This window comes from Polychytrium aggregatum (assembly GCF_025602895.1).
Source record: "Polychytrium aggregatum strain JEL109 chromosome Unknown BJ171scaffold_52, whole genome shotgun sequence".
In the NCBI taxonomy this organism is placed as follows: Eukaryota; Fungi; Chytridiomycota; class Chytridiomycetes; order Polychytriales; genus Polychytrium; species Polychytrium aggregatum.
Window position 1 is genome coordinate 103,192 of NW_026516254.1, and position 5,612 is coordinate 108,803.

The following is a 5,612-nucleotide window of genomic DNA, read 5'->3' on the forward strand; positions in this document are numbered from 1 at the left end:
TGTCAAGTTTTGCCGAGCTCGTCCACCGACACTTTCAGTAATCCGATCTCCAGCCAATAAGGTCGGGATGTTGTGCCGTTTACGAGGGCAGCAGCGCTCATGTCGGAGGGGACGGGGAGGATGCGGATGATGTGGAATGTTCTAGGGGTCAAGTTTGCACTGGATAAAATTTACGTCGATCCGCATTGGTCCAGTCAGTCAATAGGTGGGTCTTTATTAAAGACTTTGCCTTAGCGTCCCTTTTGGGCTCTGGGACTGGGTGTTGGCTTTGCCAACCGGGACATCCGCATTGGTCCAGTCAGTCAATAGGTGGGTCTTTATTAAAGACTTTGCCTTAGCGTCCCTTTTGGGCTCTGGCACTGGGTGTTGGCTTTGCCAACCGGGACATCCGCATTGGTCCAGTGGCTAGGATCCCTCGCTTTCACCGAGGTGGCCGGGGTTCGATTCCCCGATGCGGAATCCATGCCTTCTTGGCTCAGTTGGCAGAGCGTCTGCCTAGTAAGCAGAAGGTCACCAGTTCAATTCTGGTAGAAGGCATTTTTTGCCCTTTCTAATCCCTGAATCGCATCATCATACTATCCTCTGCGCCGTTCTTGCTCGATGTCGTGCTCACATCGAAACTGGTCACTTCAACACGCGAGCAGCTTGTGGAGCGAGTGTTTTCGATCGTTTATCTGGCCGAATGACGTCGATCGGCGCTCGCACTGGTGCGACAGGCTCGGCCGATGAGATATTGGAGTCATGGGCTGGCTCCATGGGACGGATGGGCTCCATACGGATGGGCTCCATGGGACGGACGGACTCCATGGGACGGGTACCCGCGAGGGTAACTTGACCCACTTGGCCGTCGTTAGTCGAGTGTGCGGCATGATCCGACTATGACGTGCTTTTGTCCGAAGCAACGGTTTCTCTTTGTCTGCTCAGCGCCCCATGTCGGTTTGATCCGCCCGTCGCCCCCTCCCCTCCCCAGCTCTCTCTCCCTGTGTCGCCTGCTCCCCCGCTTGTCGCCAGGAGAGTCCAGATATTGATTGCTCCGCTTGAACGGGACAATGTGAGCACGATATGTATTGATGTCAGACATCCGAATTCGGGGTTCCCAAGGAGTATCCGTCATGCCGCTCACTTGATATGGGCTGCCTTCAGGGATTTGGCTTTGACGACGCCCTTGGCGGTCCTGAAGGGAATGCCGTTCCAGGTTGCGACCAGGTCGTCACGAGTTGTGAAGTCGGGCTGAACAGTCTCAAAGACCTTCTTTTTGGGATTGAGCTGTGCTTCAGGCTCGCCTTGATATCCTTCAAAGTACACTTTGTCACCTGGCTTGCTGCCGGCGGGAGGAACCAGGAACTCGACCTTGCTGTGGTCCTCATTTGAGGCACAAAGAACCATCGCATACGACGTGATGCCACGCATCTTGGCGGGTTTCATATTCTTGAGCACCAGGATAGTTTTGCCCTACGAACATGACCAACAGGTCGTATAAGCAGCTATCGATCAAAGAGGCGAGGTGGTGGTCGTGTCCTTGTCCGCGGTACCGATGCGAGAGTACAGTTCGACCGGAGACCAGTGTCAGCTGCGTTGCATGAGTGAGTTTACTTACTCGCACTTCGTCCTCAGTCATGAACTTGACCAGGCCGCTAACAACCTCTCTGGGTTTGTCTTCACCGACATCGATCTGCTCAACGTACAGGGAGTCAGCGTCAGGATGCTTCTTGACATCAATAATGTGTCCAACAACGATGTCGAGCTTGGTGATGGGGGAGGCTTCGCCCTGAGGCGCCGCAGCGGCGACCTCCTTGGTGGTCTCCTCCTTAGAGGAGGCTTTGATCTTGGTTGGTGCCTCCACTGGCTCGACAACCGCAGCGGGAGCAGATTCGACAGACGCAATCTCGGCTGCGTGGCGATGGCAATGGTATGATCATGGTGAGTTATAGAATCTATGCAACTCAATATGTACATCGCAGAGTAGGTCAAATCGGCACCCCAAGCAAACACTTTCATGGACAATTGTCTTTCGCAGGGGATCGCGCTGTTAGCATCATGCAGATCTCACCTGGTCCGTAGATGTTGGGGATGATGTACATGGGCAGGGAGTTAGGCTCGGGCAGCTGAACGTTGGTACCGTAAATCGGAGGGATATGGTACATGGGCTTGGACTTGGGGGCCTCGGCCACAACTGGCTTGGCGCCTGCATTCGGGGTTACGACCTCCTTGGTGCTTGCGGCCTTGGGTGGTGTGACATCCTTGCTGGGTGCAGCCTTCTCTTTGGAAGCAGGGGCCTCATCGGATTTGATGCTCAAGCTGGCCGCTTTGCCGTCCGGAATAAGAATCAGATCTACCGACGAGAACGGCTTCTCGGCGTCATACGCCTTGTCGCAAATGTAGTAGCCCTTGCGCTCAAGCTGGATGATATCACCTGTACAACGACAAATTACGCAGATAAGTACGGGGTTGCGGCTGAGTGTGGTACCAACTTGCTTTTGGACGACATCTGCTGTGCTGGGGAGGAGGCCTTATATCCGTATCCGTATCCGTATCCGTATCCGTATCCGTATCCGTATCCGTATCCGTATCCGTATCCGTATCCGTATCCGTATCCGTATCCGTCCGTATCCGTGCGGGAAAGGCCTATTTTTGGAAAGCCGGGTCTCCATCGCAGCAGTGGTGCGCAGAGCAACATGAGAAAGCCTCACCCTTCTTGAGATGGCGAAGGTTTCCATCACCCCAAGCGGCCTTGGTGAACATCGAGACAGGGGTCAGGCAGTCGGTGACTTCATCATCTTCCTCGAGCTTCTTTTTGTTGATCAAGTAGGTGTACTCAATCAGGGTGAGGCGGATCGGCGCCGTCTCAGCATCGTGGGGAGTGCGGGGGTCTGATGGGGGACGGGCCAGCCAAGTGAGCTTCTTCTTGGTCTTGCGGAAGTCGCCTTCGAGGTTGAGCTTGAGATCAATCATGGCAATGAAGCTGGATCCATCCAGACTCCAGGTGATCTTCTCAACAATCGCGTTGCCCCAGTCCATGAGAGTGACCTAGGTGTGGGTGGATGTCGGATGGATCGGTCAGCGTGATTGGCTTGAAGCTTGGAGTGGTTGGAGCGCAATGAAGGTATCATTCGCCATCAACTCCAGGTACCACATAGCGGTGCTACGGCGCTCGGAGTCGGGTGTTGGACAGTATGCCTACCTCCTCTCCGACTTCGAGATCCTTGGCATCGTCCCATTCGAGGTAAATCTCGGGCGAGAAAACTGTCTGCTTAACGCCCACATCGGGGTTCTTCTTGTGCTTGGGCAGTTCCTTTGCGTGAGGATCAAATCGTTCATCGATGATCTGGCATTTGGCGCTGGATTATATGGTCAGGGACCCGCGGTTAGTGTGCGGCAGTGTGCGGCAGTGTGCGGCAGTGTGTCGCTGTTGGCGCAGTGGCGTATCTGGACTCAATGGCCTGTCGCCGAGTTCCACCGTGTCGACATCGCTAAAAATGACGAGATTCTCGCCAGAGCGCAAGAAGAGGTTATTGGCACGTGCTCAAACCGGCCACGTACATTCGCAGGCGATCGAGGGCCGTATGCCTGGGGGCAACGGGGTCGATGGCCTTTTTGTTGGTGGACCAGATCTTGTCCCATTCCAAGAGCATATCCTTCTGGGAGGCGCCTTGCATCAGGATATAGTTGCGAAGAGCTTCCACGGTCATGCCGCGACGACGAACACCACGGATGGTGGGGAAGCGAGGGTCGTCCCATCCGGCGACGAGGCCGTTGTTGACGAACCAAGTGAGCTTGCGCTTGGACAGCAGGGTGTAGATAAAGTTGATTCGGCTACGAGCATCGTCAAGTGGTAAAGGAATGTTGGGATGGCGCCACCAATATCCGTGTTTATAGCATGTATGGCACCTGTGTTGTGTTGCGCGACCAAAAATTGGGACCACGGCGTGCAGATGGGAGGCACCTTACTTACCTAAACTCCCAGATGTGGACCTTGCGCAGGTTCAAGGCCTTCAGGAACCATTCGTACTGGGCATTGCGGTCACGGTACTCGGTGGTACGGAGAGCATGGGTAACACCCTCAATGGCGTCGACAATGGGGCAGGCAAAGTCGTAGGTCGGGTAAATCTTCCACTTGGTGCCCGTGTAGTGATGCGGGGTCAGGTTGCAGCGGTAGATGACAGGATCACACAGTGCCTTGTTCTTGGCCTTCATGTCGATCTTGGCGCGGAGGCAGCATTGGAGTCCCTGGGGCCGCGTGTGATGGATCAATCAGACTCCGTGTCGTTGGGAAGGTGGTCGATATAGCACGATAGCACGATAGCACGATAGCACGATAGCACGATAGCACGATAGCACGATAGCACGATAGCACGATAGCACGATAATCTGGGAAATACTCCCCGTCAAACAAGTCATCTGCATGATAATCGTGGCAACTCACGTATTCAGTGGCTTGGCGCATTTCCTCGAAGCGCTGGAGGTTGGTCTCAACAGGGTTGTTCCGGTTCTTGGACTCGGTGCCGCTCATTCTCTCGTTGCGCATCTTTTCAATGCAGAGTGGCGATTAGGCTGCAGCCCAGACGCAGAGGAGGGGCGGTGCAATGCTCGGCTCGTTCCGACAAATACCTGTTCCTGGGGCGTATCGTCGACGTAGGCTTTCCCGCTCTTGATCAGGTCAATAGCTAGTTCATACATTCTTTGGAAGTGGTCCGAGGTATGGCTGACTTGGTCTGGGGTGATCTCAAGCAGAGACAAGTCCTCCTTGATGCTCTCCTCGAACTCAGACTGGATCGGTGCGATGCGCCGTTCCAGATCACATGCAGCAAAAGAAAGCCCAATCAATATACGTGTCTGACAAATACTGTCGGCATTTGCACCGCCTTTTCAAAGGCCACGCACAGGACACAGAGCGCGAATGAAGGCCGGCCGGCATACCTTTTCCTTGGAGGGGTTGGTGTCATCGAAGCGCAACAGCAGCTTGCCATTGTACAAACGCGCAAAATACTCGTTCAGAAGAGCGGCCTTGGCGTGGCCAATGTGGAGATAACCACTGGGCTCGGGAGGAAAGCGGGTGACCACCTTGCCGGGAGCAGCCCCAGGAAGGTCAATGTCAAAGGAGCCCTGATCAGCTTTCTTGGTCTTGCCAGCATCCTTGGACTTGTTGAGATCGTTCACACCATCCTGGATCCAGGGCAGAGAGGAGATAAATTGGTACCATCGGCCAAGGTACTCGCCCACATCTTTGCCGGTCTTGACTTGGCGAGCAAAGATGACGTTGCCTGTGGGTTTCACGAATCGATCATGCCAAATCAATGATAACGATCGGGTGCGATCAAGCGATTGGCGTCGGGCTTGCAGTGTCAGAGAGCGTTGGCAGATTCACATACAGCGAAGCGCATCATCTCGCGCCAAAGCTGTACCTCGCAAAGCGCCCCAGACAGCAATATCAGCCAGGGTGACGCTGTATCCAACAAAGAACGATCGGAGCTTCAGGTGGTGGTTGAGGCGTTCCAAAATGGGGCCGAGCTGCTTGAAATCGTTGGTGTAGAGCGTGTCCTGAACCAGATCAAGCCAGAAGTCGACCTGTCCAAAGCGGGTTGGAATTGTAAATTGAGTCACTTGCGCGAGGC

The 5,612-nt window shown here is 54.6% G+C and overlaps 2 non-coding genes across 2 annotated transcripts; both read left to right on the forward strand.

Annotated features, from left to right (window-relative positions):
* Nucleotides 1-387: 387 nt before the first annotated feature.
* On the forward strand, nucleotides 388-459 carry BJ171DRAFT_t281. The gene has a single exon. It is a non-coding gene; the product is annotated as a tRNA-Glu (tRNA).
* Nucleotides 460-464: 5 nt separating this feature from the next.
* On the forward strand, nucleotides 465-537 carry BJ171DRAFT_t282. Its single transcript has one exon. It is a non-coding gene; the product is annotated as a tRNA-Thr (tRNA).
* The last annotated feature ends 5,075 nt before the right edge of the window (nucleotides 538-5,612 follow it).